General features: G+C 38.8%; 1 long non-coding RNA gene across 2 annotated transcripts in view; it reads right to left on the reverse strand.

Moving 5' to 3' along the window:
• The window catches only part of LOC141548257 (uncharacterized), a 210,654-nt gene that overhangs the window by 61,721 nt on the left and 126,148 nt on the right, over positions 1 to 22,785 (reverse strand). For both annotated transcript variants that reach the window (XR_012483871.1, XR_012483872.1), the window contains one exon: positions 5,315 to 5,403. This is a non-coding gene — a long non-coding RNA (uncharacterized LOC141548257). The remainder of the gene's footprint in view (positions 1 to 5,314; positions 5,404 to 22,785) is intronic.

The following is a 22,785-nucleotide window of genomic DNA, read 5'->3' on the forward strand; positions in this document are numbered from 1 at the left end:
ATATGACAATAAGTTGTCGAGCATTATCATTTCTACCAGCATTATATCTCTTTCCTTTTAAAAATTTTACATTGAAATACACAATAATGATTTCATCTCTATGAATGAGTGTCCTTACATGCAAAAATGAGTATAGCAGCACTTATTTCATCAGGTTGGAATCCAGTTGGAATCAGAGGATCCAGTGAGGTCCTGGATAGAAACTCGTGTACAAACATTCAAGCACAATATAAATGTGTGATATCATAGTATTATCATCATTAGCTCATTCTTCTCAGATTTATTACTATCATTTCTACTAATGGTATTTTGGTTAATAGAACTAAGAATTGCTCCAAATATGTGACAAAAATCCTTAACACTCCCTTTGATCCCAACATCCCACTCCTGAGTTTCTATCCTAGGAAATCACACAGAGAGGCCCTTATATGCCAAACCAACTATCCAGAGAACTACTTTTTGTAATAGCAAAAAACTGGAAACAAAGTGAGTGTCCATTGCTTAGGTATCGATAGATCAAAAGGTTTATTTACCCTGAATGCAACAGAAGAGCATCACATACGTGATAAGAAACAGTAACTAACAAAGGAAAGATGTGTGAGCTGAGACAGAGTGAAGAAAGTAGATGTAAACAATGCCTGCAACAATGAAAAACAACAAGCTCATCTTGTGTCCTGGGAACAGATGAGGAAATGCTCTGTCTTCCCCCATGCACACACACACACACACACACACACACACACACACACACACACACACACACACACACACACACACAGCTTGGTATCATCAAGTGCAGCTATAGCACTGGATGGTTTGGCTCAGTTTCTCTTAATATAAGGGAAAGTGTATTGCATAAATGGTTTCCTTTATTATTTATTCTGGGAGGGAGATAAGTTATATCAGAAGATGACTGATACATAAAAAACATGAAACAAAGATACCAATAATACTTTTTCCCCCTAAACAAGAAAGGAGCTAGTTTGCAGTGAATAGATAGCAAGCCATGAAAAAGAATGACCGGTGAAATCTGGACCTCCTCACACCATAAAAGGCTGCACAGGACACAGGCCCAAAGCATGCCGGGATTCCCCAATATTCCAATGGCAACAGAAATAGGAAACACAAGATCTTCACCTCTAGTGCATAATACCCAGTACAGCTATGCTCCAATATCATAGAGAAAACAAAGATGCAAATGAACAATTTTTTGTCATAATTAGAAAATTCTAGAGAATCAACTAAAACACTACTTGAAATAATTAACTTTAGCAAAGTTGCAAGATAGAAGCTAATGAGTCATCTTCATTTCTATACACTACCAACAAAGCCCAGGAACTTAAAAATAACTGTAGGCAATACAAAATTCTTGGGAATATACCTGCCAAGAAAAACCCGGGGACTATATAAACACAACTATAAAATACTTTTCATACAAATAAAATCAGATCTTAAACGACTGGAAAAACATTAAGTAGGCCAAGTCAATATAAAAAATGACAATTCTACCTAAATTATTCTATTTGTTCAGTGCTGTACCAAACTACCAAAAAATTACTTTGTAAAGCTAGAAAAAATAGCTAAATTCATCTGGAAGAACAAAAGTTCATGGATATCATGTGAATCAATGAAAAAAAAATGTGAAAGAAGGTAGTCTTGCCTAACCAGATCTCAACCTCTACTGCAAAGTAGCACTTATCAAAACAACCTGGTACTGACTAAAAAACAGAATGTTATATCAGTGGAACAGATTAGATACAAATTACATTGTAGTAAATGAAAACAGTAATATTGTATATTATATACCCAAAGCCCAAGGTTTTGGAATAAAAACTCATTGTTTGACAAAAACTTCTGGGAAAACAGTATGGCAGAAACTAAGTACAGACCAATACCCCACACAGTATGCTAAGATAAAGTCATAATGGGTAAATGATTTACATATAAAAAATGATACCATAAGTAAATGAAGAGAGCAGGAAATTGTTTATGTGTCAGATTTATGGATAAAGTAAGAATTTAGAACCAAAGATGATATAGAAAACATTACAAAATTTAAAATAGATCATTTTAATTACATAAAATTTTTAAAAGTACACAAAAAAGCAACCAAAATTATAAGGAAAGCAGAAAACAGGTTGGGGGGGCAGCACAGATTTCCAATGAGCATCTCTGACAAAGGTCTCATTTCTCAAATATATCTTTATAAATATGATTCCATTTTCTATATAAGTCATTCCCCAAAGGATATGAACAAGCAGTTTTCAAACAAAAAAATCAAAGTATTTGTAGTCAGTGTGGCTACTATCACACACACAAAAGAAAATGTTGGATGCTGGAGGAGATGTGGGGAAACAGACATTATTGTTGGGAGAGTTATGAACTGACCTAATCATTCTAAAGTGCAATTTGAAATTATGCCCAAAGGGCTATAAAACTATGCATACCCTTTGCCCAAGCAATACCACTGTTAAGTCTGTATTCCAAAGACACCCAAAAAAGGGGGGAGGAGAACCTATTTGTGATAGCAGATTTTTTGTGGTGACTAACAACTGGAAATCAAAGAAATGCCCCTTAATTGGAGAATGGGTAGACAAGCTGTGGTTTATGATTGTAATAGATTATCATGCTATAAGAAATTGCAATCAGGATGATTTCACAAAAACCTGAAAAGACTTGCATGGACTGATGCAAAATGAAGCGAACAAAACCAGGAAAATGTTGTACACAGTAACAACAACACTGTGCAGTGAAGAGCTGTGAATGACTTAGCTCTTCTCAGCAAAACAATGATCCAAGACACTTGCATTGGACTAATGATGACGCATACTATCCGCACCTCCAGAGAAAGAACTGATATTGATTGCATACAGAATGAAGCTATTTTTCCACTTTTCTTTCATTTTTTTCCCTTTTCATTCAAGTCTTCTTGTACAAAATGATTGATATGGAAAAGTTTTACATAATTGCATGTATAAAAAAAAATAAAGGAATTGAGTCAAATGATCCCTAAGTTACCTTCCAGCTCTAGCTTTCCAAGATCTAGGAAACAAATCATAATATTTGATTTAAAGAAAATAGAATCTGTGATTTTAAGTTAGTCTCCAGGAAGTTTCAACACTGGGACCTGTTAGCCACAGTTTTCAATTATCACTTGCAATGACTTTGTCACTCTGTACACATATACATATACATACATACCCACAGACACATATGTATACACACATATATACATATGATTATATATTATGCAAGTATACATACATAGGTACATGACAGTAATGTTTATATGAGTGCATTTCACTTACCAAAAGGAAAAGGATACCTTTCAAGAATTGAATGAAAAAGGACAATTTTATTGATGTGGATTTGCTCAAAATGCACCTTGCCCGCAGCAGGCACCCACCTAAACTGGTTATTGCTTCCCCAGCTTTCATATTTCAGTGAGCTCCACCAAATATTCCAGAGTCAGACAACCTGTTTGTTCTCACAAGAATCCAATGAAAAGGATGGTTTTCACAATTGCATTCAGAAAATGCCATCTTTAAAGTTCACTGCTCCAGGGAGCCCAGACACTACACAAGGCTAAAAGGTAGCCTAATAATCATTTAGTACTTAAATAAGCACCTAAACAATGCTATTATGGGAATAATCCTGTAGTAATCACTGCCAGAAACCTCATTACCTCAGGGGCTCAATTACTCTAGGAGGAGAGAAGATTATTAACAGTGCCTTGTTGTGTCTGGGAGGTAATCCTGGCAGGACTCTACCATAACTACCTAGAAATAAACTGGGAAGTAAAAAAGGCAAGTGGAGAAAGGTAAGCAGGAAGAGGAGAACATAAAAAAATGGATGCCTGGCATCGAAAGTTAGAGGCTGTGGCAACAAGGAGGCTGTTGACAGCCAGTTTGGATCAAACAGCCAGCCTACCTTACCTGGTTTATCCAACTCCTATGGTTCCAGCAGTCCTCAAACTTTTTAAACAGGGGGCCAGTTCACTGTCCCTCAGACTGTGGGAGGGCAAGGACTATAGTAAAAACAAAAACTCACACTCTGTCTCCGCCCCTCAGCCCATTTGCCATAACCCAGTGGGCCACATCTGGACTGTGAGCTGTAGTTTGAGAACCCCTGGCCCAAAGTAAAGCCTTTTACAGGCCCCTCAGAGGTCCTTGGGAAATGAACCAAGCAGAATCATGGTGGTTTCCAGGTCCTTCTACTCATCCCACACCAAGACCTGAAACAACATGACTAAAATAAGGCTAAAGCAGGAATAGCTCCCACTGCGTGAGAGTCAAAGAGCCTTGCCACTCTCTTTTCTCACTGTCCCTCTTCTATTTTTCCTTGCTCTAGCTGTAGCAGCAAGTTGAGCCCTATCCATCATTCCCTATAATCACAATTGTTTCATCTAACAAATGAAGCAGGCTTGTATGATGTGATCTCAGGGATACTATCACAGTTCAGGTATGAGAAAGCAGGGAGAGAAAGCATTTGGCAAGGGGGGTGAACCCCTGAAATCATAGCATGATGTTGTAGGAAAGTTTGGGGGTCTTTGGGTCATACCTTATCCCCCTGCACAAAGATTCTGTTCAACAATACATCTCAGAATTGGTTGGCTAACCTAAGATTGAGTGCATCCAATGAAAGGCCACCCCCCTTTGGGATATTCTGAGTTTTCTTTTGGTTGTTGATTAGTTTGTTTGGTTTTCTCTTTTTTAATTAAAAAAAAAAAACAAACAGAATTTTAAAAAGAACAGTAAAGGAAAATAAAACAAAACAAAACAGAATAGAACAGAACAGTTGTTGTGTGTTATCAGGGAGGATTCAAAATATTTACCAAAAAATAGCCAGTTCAAGAAAGGATATATAATAGTAGAAGAAATAATATTCATGAGTGTCCATCTTTTCTTTGCTTCCTTGTATTTTGTTCCCTGCTGTTCACTATTTTTATTTATTTTTTTTATTCCTTTCATACCCTAAGCAGGCTATAGTTAAACACAGAAGGATATTACAAGTTATTAGGAAGCTTTTCTCAACCTCAACTCTCAGTTTTTCTCTTGGCAGTTTCTATCCTTTCCAGTCTCTGGACTTGTCGCCTTCTCTGTAAAATGAGGGACTTGGCCCCTGTTCCATGGTCCATCTCTTCCTTCACTTCTTAGCAAGGGCACAAATATACCCATTGGAGACTTCGTTTCACCCTGACTGTGCCCCATCCCCAATAGTGGTAACGTCTTTGCTAACATTGCCAACGCTGTCTCTTCACCATGGTTTACTCACACCTTGACTGTTATTCCCATATGAAAGAATTCCTACTTACTTCTGAGAGGCTGCATCTTCTTTAAAGACCAAATTTCTTGTAACATCCAGAACTATGGTGGTTGAACAAATGAGGCAGCTAACGAACATCTGCTAATGGAAAAAAGGGGAAAGGATTAGACAAAATGACCCTGAAGCATCTTTCCAGCCCTTAATCCCATGATCTTGATCATCTAAGTGCCCTCCTAGTACACAGAAGGGCAGGGCTAAGTCTGATTGGAGATAACAAATATTGCTGTCTTTGCCCGCTATATTCCCTCAGAAGGACATCAAAGCCTGTGGATAACTGCTGTTCTTTGATACGGACACCAGAAGAAACCACAGCCTGGGTTAAGAACTCCTTATCTTCCCAAAAAGAAACAAGAGCTACTCTGTACTCACCACCCATTTCACTGTACACAGTGTTCATAAAATAAACATATATACAGTAAAAACAAACAACAACAACAACAAAAACACACAGTGTACAGTAATTTACTAAAAGGTGCTGATGAAACATCTCTTGGGGCAAGAAGAAAAAACAGTCCACATGGGCTACTTTCAGCAATCACCAAAGAAGATGGTCTCTGATAAATGCCTTTTAGGCCCTCGTGTATAGACACATCGCTCCAGAGATCAGGCTGATCCAGGAAGCAACATTAGCTTGTCTGCTTGCCACTATCACAAGTATGGCGCTTGTTTGTTACCCGGATCATGAACAAGGTATCTCTTTTTCACCCTCGCCATGATGCTTCCACGTTGACTAATCTAAGTCATAAGCATCTTAAAGTAGAAACACTCCAAGACCAGGACAGAGTCAACTGAGGAGCTTTCAGAACCCAAGATCTATCAGGAAGGTATTCAAATCATAAAATATTTACATCAATCTAAGAGCGTTATTGTTTTTAATAAAAAGAAAACCTACTCTAGTCCTAATGGCATTTATAATTTACCTCCAGAAATTACTGCTAGAGATCATTGGTCGTTTTTTTTGTTTATGTTTTTGTTTTGTTTTTATAAAAATACTAATGACATCTCCTTCCTTGCTTTTTATGCATACTCATTAGGTGGGGTGCACTGTCTCACTAGTGCTCAGCCTCTTACAAGCCCTCAAACTCAACAGCATTGGAGAGGAAAAGAGGCTGGTGGCACAGTGACTTCAGGGGACTTGCTATGTAGAACCTACTTGGAAGAAGGAACAGCCAATGGGTGGGAGAATAAAGGAGGCAAGTCTTTTCAGAAGTGACTGAAAATGATTTGTTTTTCTTTTTTATTATTTTTCTTTTTAGTACCCATTTTATTTATTAATTTTCAACATTTACTTTGATAATATTTTGGTTTCTATTTTGGTCCCCCTTTCGCCTCCCCAAAACAGCAATCTGATATAGGTTATACAAATACAATCATATACAACATGTTTCCACATTTGTCCTGTCATGAAAGAAGAATAGAACAAAAGGGGGGAAAATCACAAGAAAGAAAGGAAAAAAAAAACAACCAAAAAAGTAAAAAGAACATATTTGGATCTGCATTCGGACTCCACAGTTCTTTCTGTGGATGTAGAGAGAATTCTCCAACATGAGTCTTTTGGAAATGTCTTAGATCACTGTATTGCTGAAAACAGCAAAGTCTATTGAAGTTGACCATCCATACAATGTTGCTGCTAATATGCACAGTGTTCTCCTGCTTCTGTGGCCATTTGTTTTTCTTAACTATTTAATAAGAGGGAGTCCCACCATAAGGGGTGGGGAAAATAAAGAGGGAGTCACTAGAAAGTGAATGGAATGTTAAAAGAACACCAATTCTATTTTGACAAAAATAAAGCTAAATGTGTTATTAGGGCTCAAGCTCACAGCTAAAACCTCTGAGTGGCAGATGAAGAACGCCTAGGCGGTCACAGCACAGGACCTCAAAATAACGTCACCTCCCTAAGAACCTAGACTGCTTTTTCCGTTTGTATGTGGCTTAGGATCTAGTGAGGTGCCGACAGCAACACTTAATGCCCATCTGAAAAGAAGTGAATTCACCCTTCCCCAAGATGGTGCTACAGGGCCATGTTTGTACTTCAGAAATATCAGAGTAGCCCTTGCTTTGCTGAAGGAAATCCATAGAGGGTTCTTCCTTCACTAGTTTGAAAATTGCTCATATTTCTCTCCACCATAGGGTAATACATAGGAGAAGAAGAGGAATCCTTTTCTTCATTATCAGAAAATTCTTACTCTAACAAGCAAAGATTTGACAATATTGTCCCGTCTTATAATAAGAAGACAACAATGATAAAGACCATAACAACAAAGATTGACGAAGTTTTTTTTTTTTTGTTTTTTTGATATTCATACCAATACTGACCATCTGGGAATGAAAATTACTTTTAGACTATTGAGACCTAGCAAAAGTGACTAAAATGACAGGGCAAGGAAAGAGAATAGAGCAAGGATCTGACATTATCTTAGGTAACAAGAAGTTCACCCATCAAAGAGAAAGAGCCTAGGGACTGAGTCCAAGATTCTAACAGAAGGGAGATTAGGATAATAGCTCAAAAGAGGAAGGTAGGATGTAGAGAAGCCAGAGAGACATACGTGACAGGAGGCATACAGTCTGGGATAATCACCCAGCAGTGCATGCACACAACTACTGCCATTTCACGGTTCCAAAGGAAAAGTGTAGCTATCGAGGAATACAGCCAAGTACAGGGGTCAAATATCACCAAGGTCAAAGTAGCATGAAAAAAAAAACCTACCAAAGGCCCACAGAACTATACCAAGAAGATGACAAATATCTAGCTGGATTGTCCAGTATAAAAATAACATCATATCACCCACTTAAAGACAATGCAAACAAACATGTGGAAAGATTTTTTTCAACAATTAACAAAAGCTAAAAACTTAAGATAATATAATGTGCAGGCCTTACAGAGAACAAAAACAATTCAGCACCAATCAAAAACCTTCACTGGAGAGGCTAGAGAAGCAAAGAGAAGAGGAAAAAAAAGAATTCCCCAAGGGGGAGGAGATAGAAAAATCTTGTCACTTTCACAAATGACAGAATGATTACACCAAGAAAGGTGACTGGAATTTGAGCTTTCTTACACAAAGTGGAAGGCTGAGATAAGATGTCTAATTACTGGCTCGATCGAATCACTATGCCAGATAAATTTTAGCAAAATATTTTTAGCAGCTTTCTCCCAGATCCAAGCCTGATCCCATCCTTCCTCACAAAAACTATCACAGTAGCTATTTCCTAGCAGCGACCCTTTCAAATGCAGGTCAAGCATGTATTTATGGATTTCATACAAACCAGACAAAGTGTCTGCAGCTTCCAAAATCGATCAACACTTAGGAGAAAATAATCTTTTGGTTGAGGAGCAAAAAAGGCTTAGCCCGGTTTTAAAGAGCAACCAATGATTGTTTCTACAATTATTAAACAAGCCATCTGAAAAATCACAAGGCAAAAGTAAAGGCAGACAATGGGCAGTCAGTCCTGGATTCATTGAATGAGGCCAAAAGTGGTTTTTTCTCCAGCATGAGCTTCAGAAGCAATTAAAATCCAAGAAGTGATGAATCTGTGGACAACATCTGCATGAACTCTCTCTACAACCAAAAACAACAAAGAAGCACCATTGCAGGGCTGAGACACAGAGATTATTTATTTATAGAAATCAGTGAGTTTCTGATGGTCATTCAGTATCTGGTTACTCTTCAGAAATTAGAATGCTTCCCCCAAAACAGCAAGGATATACTGATTGATGAGGACACAGTGAATTGATAGAAACAGTGCAACACAACTTCGTGGGTTACAGCAACTCCATGTTTGTCAACTACCTCGAAAGAGGAAAATCTCATACCTATCATGTCATTCTGGAAGCTTGGACTTTATAAGCTAAGAGATGACAAATCTCCAATATCACAAATGCAAATCCCAAAAAATTCTTGAGAATTCAGCAAATAAACTGTATGGAAACGAGAGCATCATGGCAGATTGAACCGATGTCCACAAGTAGCTTCTGGGCATAACCTTGAGCCATACAAAATTTTTTTTTAATTTTAATTTTATTTTATAATTATAACATTTTTTGACAGTACATATGCCTGGGTAATTTTTTACAACATTATCCCTTGCACTTACTTCTATTCAGATTTTTCCCTTCCTCCCCCAACCCCCTCCCCGAGATGGCAAGCAGTCTTATATATGTTAAATATATTACAGTATAATTTAGAGACAATATATGTGTGTAGAACCGAATTTTTTGTTGCACAGGAAGAATTGGATTCAGAAGGTAAAAATAACAGTTTACACTCATTTCCCAGTGTTCCTTTTCTGGGTGTAGCTGATTCTGTCCATCGTTGATCAATTGGAATTGGATTAGTTCTTCTCTATGTTGAAGAAATCCACTTCCATCAGCATACATCCTCGTACAGTATCATTGTTGAAGTGTATAATGATCTTCTGGTTCTGCTCGTTTCACCCAGCATCAGTTGATGTAAGTCTCTCCAGGCCTCTCTGTATTCCTCCTGCTGGTCATTTCTTACAGAACAATAATACTCCATAACCTTCATATACCATAATTTACCCAACCATTCTCCAATTGATGGACATCCATTCAACTTCCAGCTTCTGGCCACTATGAAAAGGGCTGCCACAAACATTTTGGCACATACAGGTCCCTTTCCCTTCTTTAGTATTTCCTTGGGGTATAAGCCCAGTAGTAGTATTTGAGCCATACAAATTTAAGAACAATATTTTAAGACAAATATCACCATATGGAATACTCATAACCTCAAAACTATGAAAAATTAAAAGCTTTCAAAAAAATCCAGAAGACTTAGTGGAAGAAATGAAAACCATGTAAGAGATACACATCATCCTATTGTCCTGTCTCCCACCAAACCTGCCACCACAAAAGATAAATGATCAGACATCCCACTTCTCTTAATCGATTTATATACAAAGAACAGTCAGCTTCTCTACTTATGTAAGAGTATGCTCAATAAGAACTATAAAAGAATTCTAGGCTAGTTATTTGACCTGGGACTATTTCTATCGGAAATCCATCCAAAAAGGTGAGAATGAGATTAATGATAATAATGACAAAGAACAAGAATAGGAGTAGGAGGAAGAGTAAGAAGAAGAGATGTTTGTATAGTCCTTTAAGCTTGGCTTTATAGACATTATCTTCTTTGACTCTCACAACAGCCCTTCAGGTTAAATGCTCCAAATATTATTCCTATTTTCTAGAAAGGGTAACTGAGGTTGAGAGGCTAAAGTACTTGGCCAGGGTTACAAAGTTAGTTTTTTGAAGAGGATTGAAACCTTGTTCCTCTCATTTCCAACTCCTCCACGCTATCTACTGCCTACTTTAACACTCCACATACTACCTATGAACAAAAAAACCCCAAATGACTCAGATCATGGTGGCAGCCAAACTGCTTAAATGTAACAGTGAAGGCCACTTCTAGTTGGAGATGTGGGGGATATGGGTACAGAAAGCTATATACACACCATCAGAGAAGGTCACCATTTTCATTGGTTCTGTTCAATTGTTTTTATCTGCTATAAGAGTAGATTCAGTCCAAAGCAAACAAGAGACAGCACTGGGCCCTGGAGATAAGAACAAAAAGAAAATTGGCCACCTTCAAGAAGCTTACTGTAAGTGAGTAACTGCAGGTGGAGGTAGGGGAGTCGGGATAAGGTGCTATCAGGAAATGATTGTGGTGCTAAACAAAAGACATCTATAAGACTGCTTCAGCCGAATTTTTTTTTTTCTTACAAGATGCTATCTTTGTGAAGGATCTTCTCAAAGGCCAACTCTGATCCTGTCACTGCTTCTCTTGAGAATCTTCAATAGTTCCTTGTCACCTAGATTCCAGATTCTTAAACTGTGGGTTCCAACCCCACATGGGGTCTCATAACTGAATGGGGCTCACAAAAGTAGGATTTATTATCAGCAAATATTTGATTTGTATACTTACTTTATATAACTCAATAACCTGGGGTCACATAAAAATTTCTGGGGTCCTGAGTAGAAAAAGTTGAAAAAGCCCTCTAAGTCCTAGAGGGCTAAGTCCTAGCCACCCCTAGGCTGCCTGCCCTCCCTATCTGGTCCCTGCTGATTCCTACCAGAAGGAATATGGTATAAAAAACCAATCTCATCCTCAACTGTGACTCATAGAGAACACCACAGAATGAATATTAGGAGGCAGAAAAAGGAGGAAGGAAGAAGAAAGGAAAAAAATTTGGAAAAAAAAGAAAAAAAGGAGGAACAGAGGGGAAAAGGGAAAAGGAGAAAAGCAGTTACAGAAAAAAAAACCTATAAAAACACCCTCAGTATTCTCAGTTCACACATAGCCCTCTTGCCTGAGTTCTGCCAGTTCAGATCTCTGGGAAATCAAGACACGTAAGTCTTTGAGAAGGCTTGCCCCTTTTTTGGACTTAAGCATTTACAAGCTCTCCTCTGGCCTAATTATATTGTCTGCACAAGCCTCATAGTCAACAAATGCTAAACTAGGATGACATCTACATCACAAAATCCATTTTCTCTCAACCCTTCCCTTGCATAAAGAACAAGGGAGGATTTCATCAATCAACCCAACACTGGGAGATGAGTATAAACTGAACTAAAATCCCACGAGTGGCCAAATGAACCTTTTACACTTGTTTGCCCCACATTGATGCCATCTTCAAATCTGTACTGCTGATACCGATACCCGAGTCTGAAGTGACACCTCGGGTGGGAATGCCTACCATTCACTGAAGAAACAAAAGGGAGACTTCTGGAGTTGGGCTGTCAGAAAACATGGCCCCCAAATTGCCTGCAGACACTGGGATCCCAGAGACATACAGCAAGAAAGAATCCATGTTGACAGCCATGTTTGATCTAAATTTCAAAGGGAAAATTGAAACCATACCCTGGATGCAATGAGAGAGTTTCATAAACAAAATAATCCACACCACACCAGCTCCTCCTCCACTAGCCACTGGGGAGGCAGCCAGGCATATCCCAGGTGTCGGAGCAAGGGGCTGAAAGATCTAGTCAAGAAAAAAGGTCTGGAAAGACTTATCAATGGCAAGGGCTTAAGGGAACCTTTGCTCCACCTGTTGACTGAGTCTCACCCAGTATTAATGCTACATCATTGGAAGGATGATGCACATTCAAAAAAAAAAAAAAAAAAAAAAAAAAAAAAAAAAAAAAAAAAAAAAAGAAGAAGAAAAAAAAAAAAAGAAAAGAAAAAAAAAGAGCTTCCTAATGCTTTCTAGGCTGTGGTGCTCAGGGAAAAGTACTTCCAGGTGACTACCAGAGCAGAAGGAATAAGCCTCAGACTGTCTATCCTGATCCTAGTCACATAGCCTCCTGGAAATTAGGCAGAAGGTCTACAGAGATTTTAATATAAAAAGAAGGTGGTGATTGAGCAAATCAATCACCCGGCACTGAAACCAGTTACTGAGGGAGATCATATTATGATTGAATCAGCCAATTAGAAGACAAGCCAGATATCACTAATGCTTGAATATTTCCATTTAATGAATTAATCTGAAGGCAAAAAGTCCTTATCAATTTAGAACTCTTTAAAGAAAGTGCCATTACACAGAGGAAGGGTATTGGTACTGAGGTTCCTTGATGTCACCTTGTGGGGCACCTGGAAAATGGCAAGCCAAGCATTTGAGCATCTTGTGGATGAATATTAAAGCTCCAAGGGAGAGAATCTGCAGCAAACAGGAGCTAAATGAACCCTTTACCACCCATGCGCTCTAATCTTTCCTCTGTACTCAACGTACTTCTCAGACTCATCAGGAAGGGCAAATGTTTTGTACCAACTGCCCTTACTTCAGTAAAAAATAAAAACAAAAACAAAAACAAAACTTTTCTCTCTTGTTATCTAATGGATATTAATTGAAAACTGAGTGTTAATCTCCCCTTAAAATGCTATTTGATCAGTTTTCCTCCAAAAGCTTTGATTTCCTAACCCATCCAGCCTTATTTCTTCTGGTTACTTGTCAAGAACTTCTATAATCAGGACTTAGTCTAACCCATGCTACCCAAGGCAGTCACTTGCAACCCTGTAACAATCAATCAATCAATAGTTATTAAGCTTCTAAGTGTTGGAGATACAATAAGACTCAGAAATCCTTGCCCTCAAGGAGCTCACACTCTAGGGGGCGATACATACAGACAAGCGATATATGACATAAATAGGGAATAATTAACAAAGGGAATACACTAGAAGTAAGAAAGGTTGAGAAAGATCTTGTCTTCTGCAGCAAAGTCTAACAGTCTCTATCTAAAAGCTCTCAAGGAGGACTCAGGTCACTCCTTCCTACCTCCTTTTTCTTTGGACATTTAATCAGTCAAAACTTATTACAACAATTAATTCTTATTTTAGTTTACGTCAATATAATTAGTCCAGAGATTCTTAACCCTTGAATTTTTAAAAACATGAATTTAAAAAACAGTATTCCGATCATTATTTCAATTTTATTGGATTCCTTTTGTAATCCTATGTATTTTTAATGCATTTAAAAACATGACCCTGAAAGTGAGCCATAAAGAAGAGACAAAGACCTGACTTGCACGCACAGCTTCTATCCCTAATCTTTTATCTACTCACTCATCTACAAGGATTTTGCCACGAGTCACACATTCAGTCAGAGAAGGGATTTAAAACAGGCTTCAAGGTCATCTCTCTAAAAGCTAGTCCATGGTGTGGTTGCCAGGTGTCTTGACCTATGTCTTATCACTGGATTCTGATGACTCTGAAGGAGACAGGGAAGCTGATAGCTTCACACAGCACTGCCTCACTTAAATCCTATCCACTTGCAAGTCAAGACATTGCTCTCCTGCTGTCATTAGTCCTTTAGAGAATGAAAGATCACCACCATCATCATCATCATCTACACAGGGAAAAAAGAGAAGACTTAAGGTCTGAAAACTGGGGAACCTTGAATCCCAGTTGTTTGGTTCTTTGGTGGCAAATGATACAAAACAGGTCCACCACAAATTAATATTACACAATCTCAACTAGGCCCTTATAGTAGGAAGGTAATTCTTTTAAACTTTCCTAACAGCTGACACAATGGAAAGAGTGTCAGGTAGCGAGTGGGGAAGATTCCTTTTCATTGCTCTTCAAATCTTGCATGGCACCTCTTCCCTGCATCCTTTCAGCACAGAACCTTGCCTCATATTGACTGAAAAGATAGATGCCAATTTCTGAGAGCTCGTTATTCTCCCTTCCACTTCATCTTTCACATTATTCAGATGTATTCCTCTACTATGTCTCTCACGAAGAGGCAGCGCTTCTCCATGCAAGTTGTGCCCCTAATGCCATTTCATCTTGTCTTCTTTAACATTCCCAACCTCTCTGTATCTGTAAAACTCATCCTCACTGCCCACCAAGACAGCCAATCAGGAATTATTTGGAAGACTCCAAATGAGCTGAGTGAGAAGCCATAGAGTCTTGCCAGGTAGTGTCCAGATATGAGATAGCGAGGGAACGACATGAAGATATCAAAAGAAAGTAGCATTATGGTAAAAGAATGAGCGATAGATATGCCCTTATCCCAATTCACTTCTCTAGATGTGTGCATGCCTTGACCATGACACCATTTTGACATGTAACACCAATATCAACAATGTTCATACATTTCCCTCCACAGGCCATTCTGGTCATGTGTGTTCCTTACATGTATTTTTCTGTTAATCTCTTTGCACCGATAGCTCATCAGGTTGCATTTATTAAGCCTGTGTATCAGGCACTCTGCAAAGTGCTAGGCATACAAAGAAAGGCAAAAGACAGATTAGTCCTTGTTCTCAAGGAGCTTTTAGTCCAAAGGGGAAGACAAAATACATGCATCTATGTACAAAACGAGCTCTAGACAAGAAAAATGGGAGATGATCAACAGTGGGAAGACACTAGTATTTTAAGCTACCACAAAAGACTTCTTGCAGAAGGTAGGATTGCAGGTAAGACTAAAAGAAAGACAGGAGGTGGAGATAAGGAAGGAGGTATGGGTTCCAAGTATGGTCGATAGCTAGAGAAAAGGCCCAGAGAAAGGAAATAGTGTTGAGTTGGAGGAAATAAGAGTATTCTAGTATCACCAGAAAGCAGAATATGTGGAGGAGAGTAAGATATAAGAAAACTGGAAAGATAAAAGGGGGAGCAAGTTATGGAGGGCCCTCAAAGGTAAAATGAAGAGGTTATATTTAATCCTGAAGTTGAGTGAGGAAGACAACATGGTCAGACTTGCACTTTAGGAAGATCATTTTCATAGCTGAGTGAAACAAAGATTGTAGTGGGGAGAGACTTCAGGCAGGGAAATCAGCCAATAGGCTGTTGCAATAGTATGGGCTCGAAGTGATATAAGCCTGCATCAAGGTGCCCCTATGCTGTGTGTCCTCTCTTTCCAATCGTGGTTTTTTTTTTTTTTTTTTTAATAGGAGAGTCTACTCCAAATTGATGAGAAAAATTTGTTGATACTTTTCTTACTATGCCATGTTGATAAAATGTTTTTCCTTTACGTAATTATATATTCTGCTTAACTTTTAAAGTTAACCCAACTAGTAAACTGGGTTTGTGGACTTAGTTTTAGGGGATGCAGAACCATAGTGTGATCTGAGTCCAGAATAACCATCCTCTCTGGACTTGCTCTGTAAAATGAAGGGGAGAGGTAGCCCCTGGCACTATAAAACAATACTGGGCAAATATACACTTGCTTTTGTTTTTAATAAATGGAAAAAGTATATGTATACCAAAGAATTGTTTTAAAATAAATTCATTTATGATTTGTTATTGGTAAATGTTTGATTTATATACTTCTTTTACACATCTATATAGCTGGAGTTGCATAAAAATCTCTTGGATGAAAAGGAATTGTGAGTAGAGAAAGTTTAAGAAGTCACTATCTAACAACCTTCTCAATCTTCAAGACAGGAAACTACCTTCAGAGGTGGAAAAGATTACTCTGCTCCTCTCATTTTACAATGTCTATGTTCGAGTGATTTTGGAGAGCAGCAAACATATTGACTATTAAAGGCATGGGGGCTACCTTTCTTGAAATTATCTTTTTTTTTTTTCCCCTCCCCTGAGGCTGGGGTTAAGTGACTTGCTCAGGGTCACACAGCTAGGAAGTGTTAAGTGTCTGAGACCAGATTTGAACTTGGGTCCTCCTGAATTCAAGGCTGGTGCTCTATCCACTGCGCCACCTAGCTGCCCCTTGAGATAATTCATGAATCTCAAGAATTGAGTCAACTTTAAAGAATCCTAATAAATATTTCAATAGAAACAGTTTCTTTTGTCATGCTATGTATTTCATTTTATGCATTTAAAAATATTATCAGAAGGTCTATAGACTTTCCAGATTGCTTAGAAAGGTCCACCAGACAAAAAGGCTAAGAACCCCTGCTTTAGAAGAACAAAGTCATAAGCATCTTTGTTTCAATGATCTCCTTTGACATTTAGTATCAGCCCCAAGAAAAAAGCACAAATGTCTTTCTGTTTCCCTATGGACTATGGAGTTGGGGAATAAAATCTTGCCTAAAAAGAATCAGAGATTGTGAGCCTGAAGGAAACCTTAGGCATCTAGTACACATGAGGGACCTGAATTTGAAGAGGTTAAGACACTGGATTAGTTCCACAGCTTGTAAATGACAGAGATTGGGAATTCAAATCAAGGTCCCCCAGCTCTCACATTTTAGAGTGCTTTCTTCACAACACCCCTTACAGAGAAACAGAAGTAGGAACATTACCTGAAGGGGCTACGATTTTTGCATAAACTCACAAAATTAATCATCACCAGATATAGAAATGGAACCCAAAGCTCAACTTTCAAAGCAGAGCCCTCCCAGCTAGAGACCAGCACTTTGTTACTTTATAAAAGTGAACCACAAAAGTACCAATAAGGGGTTAATGAACAGCCCAAGTAAGACTGAGGGAGCATTCAGTGGAAGGCAGATGATTCTCCAAGAGATGAAATTTTGGCTTTTGATTAAAAGTGAAGGCAAGGTAGAGCCTAAAACACTGGGCCTGAAGTCAGGAGAAGCTGTGTTGAAAGTTGACCTCATACACTTATCAGCCGTGTGACACTGAGCAAGGCACTTTTCCCTATTTACCTCAGTTTCTTCATTTGTAAAACCAACAAGAGAAAGTAATAACCACCACTTCAGTACCTCTGCACAAATGGGGTCGTAAAGCATTGAACACAACAAAGTGAATGAGAACAAATCTTCTTAGTTTGTCTGCTAGATCAGTTCCCAACAGACTTGAAAAGAGTACTGTCTTTTTTGCCCTTAGTGTTTAGTAGAGCGCCTGGCATTTAGTGGGTACTTAGTAAATATTTCTTGACTGATATACTCCAGCCTGTTTATAATCACAGACTTATCTCCATAGAAAATCTTACACAAATCTCTTGGCATTTAATACCTCAGAACTTTTTTTTTAATTCTAAAGGGTTTATACAGGATTTTATATATCTGTAGTTTTGATTATTTTTGTTGACAGTACAATTTTGCAAAAGAAAAGTAACTCTGGCAAGACTTAACCTTGATGAACCAGCCTGGCTGAAATTTTCACTGTTCCTCTTCTAGGCCTTCTCCAACATCTAGAATTTCACAGGGAAAGGAGAACGAATCTCATTAGTCTACAATGTGAAGAATATATCCTACTCCTTTTGTTGTTTGAAACTCATTAGACCATTAATACAAAGTCGTTTCTCAGATAAGGTAGCAAGGATTGAGGCCCTGAAAGGATCAAAGCTGGAGGCAGGCATAGGGCAGTAGGTGAATTTGGATCATGGAAAATAACCAACGTATGAAGGATTGTTTGGAGTTCAGACATGGATAAAGGACTAAAGTGAAGGGCCATGGACAAGTGGGAAATCAATAGAAGCACCTGGGAAGTGCAGTAACATAAGGGTGGGAGAGATAGGTGAGAGAGTCTAATGGGGAAACCATGTGCAGTGAGTTGCAAACAAGCTATATACCACAGCATGAATTTGGAGGTCATCTCCAAGGAAGGCCCGAAAACTCAAGAGGAATGAGGACTTCTTGCAGAAGGTGAGACTTTAGCTACAGGTAAGGAGAGGAATGGAGGCATTCATTGGGGGTAGGGGGGGGAAAATCGGCCAGTGAAATCTCAGGGAGTCAAGGAGTCTTTCTACAAGTACTCAAGGCATCAGTGGATCAAAGTTCTAGAGTGGAGCAGGGGCTCCACTCCACAAAGAGTACAAAGCTGAGAAGGAAAAGGTGATGAAGAGCTTTCAAATCCAAAGGGAGGATTTTATCTTGGATCCTGGAGGTGACTGGGAGCTGGTACAATTTACTTAAGAGTAGGATGATGTGAAATCTGTGCTTTGGGAAGATCCACAGGTTGAGTGGAAGGTAGACGAACAGGGTGAGCCATCCTGTCACTATCACAACAGGCCAGGCATAAGGGAACATGGCCCTGAACCAGGGGAGTGGCAGTAGAGGGAAAGGAGCACACACAGGAAATGTAATAAATATAACTGATGGGATTTGGCAACTAACTGGATGTGGTGAGGTAAGAGAGGGAAGAACAGATGACATCAGTTCTGGGTGGCTGCTGGGACCCTCAACAATAACAGGGAAGTGTGGAAGTGAGGAGGGCTGGGGGAGGGAAGGGAAAGATAATGAGTTCAGTTTTTTGGATATGATGAGTTTAAGATGTCTACTAGACGTCCAGTTTTGAGATGTGAGACTGGAGGTCAGGAGAGAGGTTAGGGCTGGATAAATAGATCTGAGAATCATCTGCATAGAGATGATAATTGCATTCATGAAGCTTTCATTAGAGAGAAAGGTTACATTTCACATTCAAGCTCTTAAGAAAACAAAGGAATGGCAAACACCTCCAAAGCCCCTTTAAATGCTAACCTAATCTGACCATTCACCATTAGCTAGAAAACAACCCCTTTTGAAAGGGGAACAATACAGGCCCTCCTTAAGGGAATGTGGATCTCAGAACCTGGGGATTCCCATTTCATCAGCCTGTTCTTAAAGCAGCGACCCAGTTCTCTCTCCAGTGACACTAGGGCAACGAGTGAGAGGCTTCCTGGCTTGATTGCACCCTTTTTTGTTCATTCTTATTGAAGGACTTTTTGCTCACAAAAGCACATGGCCAGCTGGCCATACCAAGGGCTCAGGCTGTGGCAATGGGAACGTCCTGGTCCATTGGAAGCCTGTACTTCAAACACCTCATTCAGGGTTTACAATGCTTTTGTTGGAGATGGAGAAAAGGGGTTTCACATGAATGCTGGGAAGGCTATCATGAACACCAGAACAGAAAGCTTTTTGTATTAAAGCTCTGACCTGAAGGTCAGTTTCATATAACACTCCCTATGACTTCCACAGGCGAGTGTGATGGGGACCTCCCTCTTAGGGACCAGCCTCTTAGGGAGTTGGCTTTCACCTGCCAGCCACTGGGCCAGCTGTCCCAGAGCATGAACACTTTGTAAATCATAGAATCCAAAGCAAAAGTACCACCATCATCATTCAATGCTATAGTTTGGGAGATGCCATGTCTTCACAAACTGGGGCTGGTACAAGCCCTCCAAAAGCAATTTATGAACTTCATGCCCAGAATTGAGGTGATGCTGGGATGAGAAGGCCCAAATACAAGGTTTCTTCTCCATGTGGTCATATATAAGAATCATATAAAACAGAACATTATTTTGGGGTAGCAAGGAAGTAGATGATTAGGAGAGACCAAAGGTGAGAGAGGTGAGTGATGAACACATTTGAGGAAAAAATGAAAAGGAACAGGACCGGGGCAGAAGTGTACCAGTTTAGCCCAGAAAGGAAGAGGGTCATTTCTTCTTCAAGAATTGGAGGGAAGCCAGAAGAAAGATGGATAAGTGTTTGAGATGTGGAAAAGAAGAGATGAGGGAGCTCAGACCAGAGAACCTTGATTTTTATAGTCAAGTAAGTGGTAAGATCATTGGCTAAAGAGAGAGACTTTGAAAAAGCCCTGGAGATTTAAGGAGAAAGGAGAAGGCTTGGAAGAACTGGTAAGGGGAACAAGAGAGCAAGCCAATTACTGTTCAGTAAAAAGGGCTCAGTCCACAAGAAGGCCTGAGAGTAGGAGGAGAGAAGGCACGAGTAGACCCAAGATTTAAGGAATGTTAGGACCTGGCTGGTAGTAGGACAAAGGAATAACGGAATACAGTTTGAAATAACTTGTAACGTCCCCTATAACTTTTTAGTCATTCATCTTTCACATTCTAAAAACAACAAAACCAAAGTGAGACTTTAGGTCTTGAAAAAAAAGATATAACAAATAGCTAAGCTATTTAAAGAATCATTTTGACTACATGCTAATGTGGCTTATAGCAGTGATATGTGTTTTTTTGTTTGTTGACAAATATCCAGCAATGCTCACATATGGAGAGGATATTGTTCTCCATTTCTATCCCTAAGAAGGTTCAAGAAATTGTCCATCCCCAGATTCACTAAATGAAACCAAAGGATATATATATATATATATATATTTTTTTTTTCCTTTTTTAAAAAAAGTAGAATCATAAATTGTTTTGTTCGTTTTTAATAATATTCTTTGGATCATAAAAGCTCAGTCACCTCTTCAACCTAACTTTGGTCATTTTTGGTCATTTTGTGAATTTGCTAGGTATGATGTGAAATACCAGGATTGTTTTAGCGATTTAAAGCACTCCTTTCTATTATCAGTAGCTGCCAATTCTCCTTTTGAGAACTATTTGTTCATTTTCTTTTTTCTGAGTGTCTAACGGGGGATGGCTTTTGGTCTTACATATTTCTGTTACTTAACTATCTTGGATATTAAACTCCCATCAAAGATATCTGACAAAGATTTTTCCTCCACTGACTACTTCCCTTCTTATCTTAAATGCATTAATGTTGTTTGTGCAAAAGCTTTTCTATTTCATGTAATCAAAATCTATCTTATCATTTGTAATGTCCTCTAGTCCATGCCTGGAATAAAGATATTCATCCCTTCTCCAAAGCTTTGAAAGGTACATGACCTATTTAAACTCTGCTTTTTTTTTTTTTTTTTTTTTTTGTAATGCCATATTTAACATTGACATTGGGTGGTGGTGGTTGTTTGATTCTTTGTAACCCCCGGCCCACCCAATGCCAATTATGTCCATGAAGTTTTCATAGCAAAGATACTAGAATGGCTTGCCATCTCCTTCTCTCCTGGATTACAGGAAACAAAGGTTATTTGACTTGCTCAGAGTTACATAGCTAACAAGTGTCTGATGCCAGATTTAAATTCAGGTTTTCTGACTCCAGGTCCAGTGTTCTACCCACAAAGCCACCTAGCCACCTTTTTTCCATGAGCTTATATACCCATCTTTAATTTATTAGGGCAACACGTTACACTGTATGCCATGTGCCTAATTTTTATGCATTTCTCAATGATTCTTGCCTATAGGGAGTTGTTCTAAGTAATTTAGATTCCTTGATCTATTCAAGTCTGGATTAAGTTTGACTGTTTCTGATTCTTCTTTAATCTCTTGCACAGAAACATTTTTCCTATTTTTAAACTGATACTGAATAGCTTTTATGATTATGGCTTTATAGTATCTTTTTATCATTTTCTTTAGAGTGATCAAGTCCTCAAATAAGGTTCACTAAAATAAGGGCCCAAATGAGGCTTCTTTCCACAAATTGCTTACCAGAGAAATTCAGACTCACGGTCACAAAGGGAGCCATGTGACTGTCTCTTTCACAAACAGCAGAGAATGGTGCTTGAGATAAAATAGGAACATTTGGAGCCATTCTAAGAAAGAATATTCCACAAGTAAGAAGATTTTTATCCTGCCAAATCAGTATGGAATCCACCCCAACATTTCTTGGTCGATACTCATGAAAGAACTGTTTTTTGACCATTTATGCAGTGATTTGCCACAACTTCTCACTAAACCAATCAATTCTAAGCCAGAAGATGTAGCTTCCATAGAACACTTTCATGTGAATAATATCCAGTTTAGCCTAGCCAATATCATGTGACTGCCTGTAGAAGGTAACACCGATCCTCTGCTCACAAATGTGAGGACATGAGCTACCAGATGAAGCCCTTTTGTCTTTTTGCATAATCAGCTAAATCAGACATAGGAGAGTGTGCCCACATCCACTAGCTATTTAACAGTAATCACCTACTATATTATGAGCTTCATGAAGTCAAAAGTCAAAAAACAAAAACCTCAGTTTTATGTCTTCCCTCATACCTAGAAAAAGATGTTTCAGAAATGTTTGTGTATTTGTATGTGGATGGGTGGGTGAATGTACACACACACACACACACACACACACACACACACACACACACACACACGTATAGATGGGGCCACCAGGTGGCAGAGTGGATAGAGTGCAGAGCCTACAGTGAGGAAGACTTATGAGTGAGTTCAAATGTCACCTCGTATACTTCCTAGCTGTGTACCCCTGGACAAGTCACTTCATCCTGTTTGTCTCAGTTTCCTCATCTGTCAAATGAGCAGGAAAAGGAAATG

Source organism: Sminthopsis crassicaudata, chromosome X, assembly GCF_048593235.1.
Source record: "Sminthopsis crassicaudata isolate SCR6 chromosome X, ASM4859323v1, whole genome shotgun sequence".
NCBI lineage: Eukaryota > Metazoa > Chordata > Mammalia > Dasyuromorphia > Dasyuridae > Sminthopsis > Sminthopsis crassicaudata.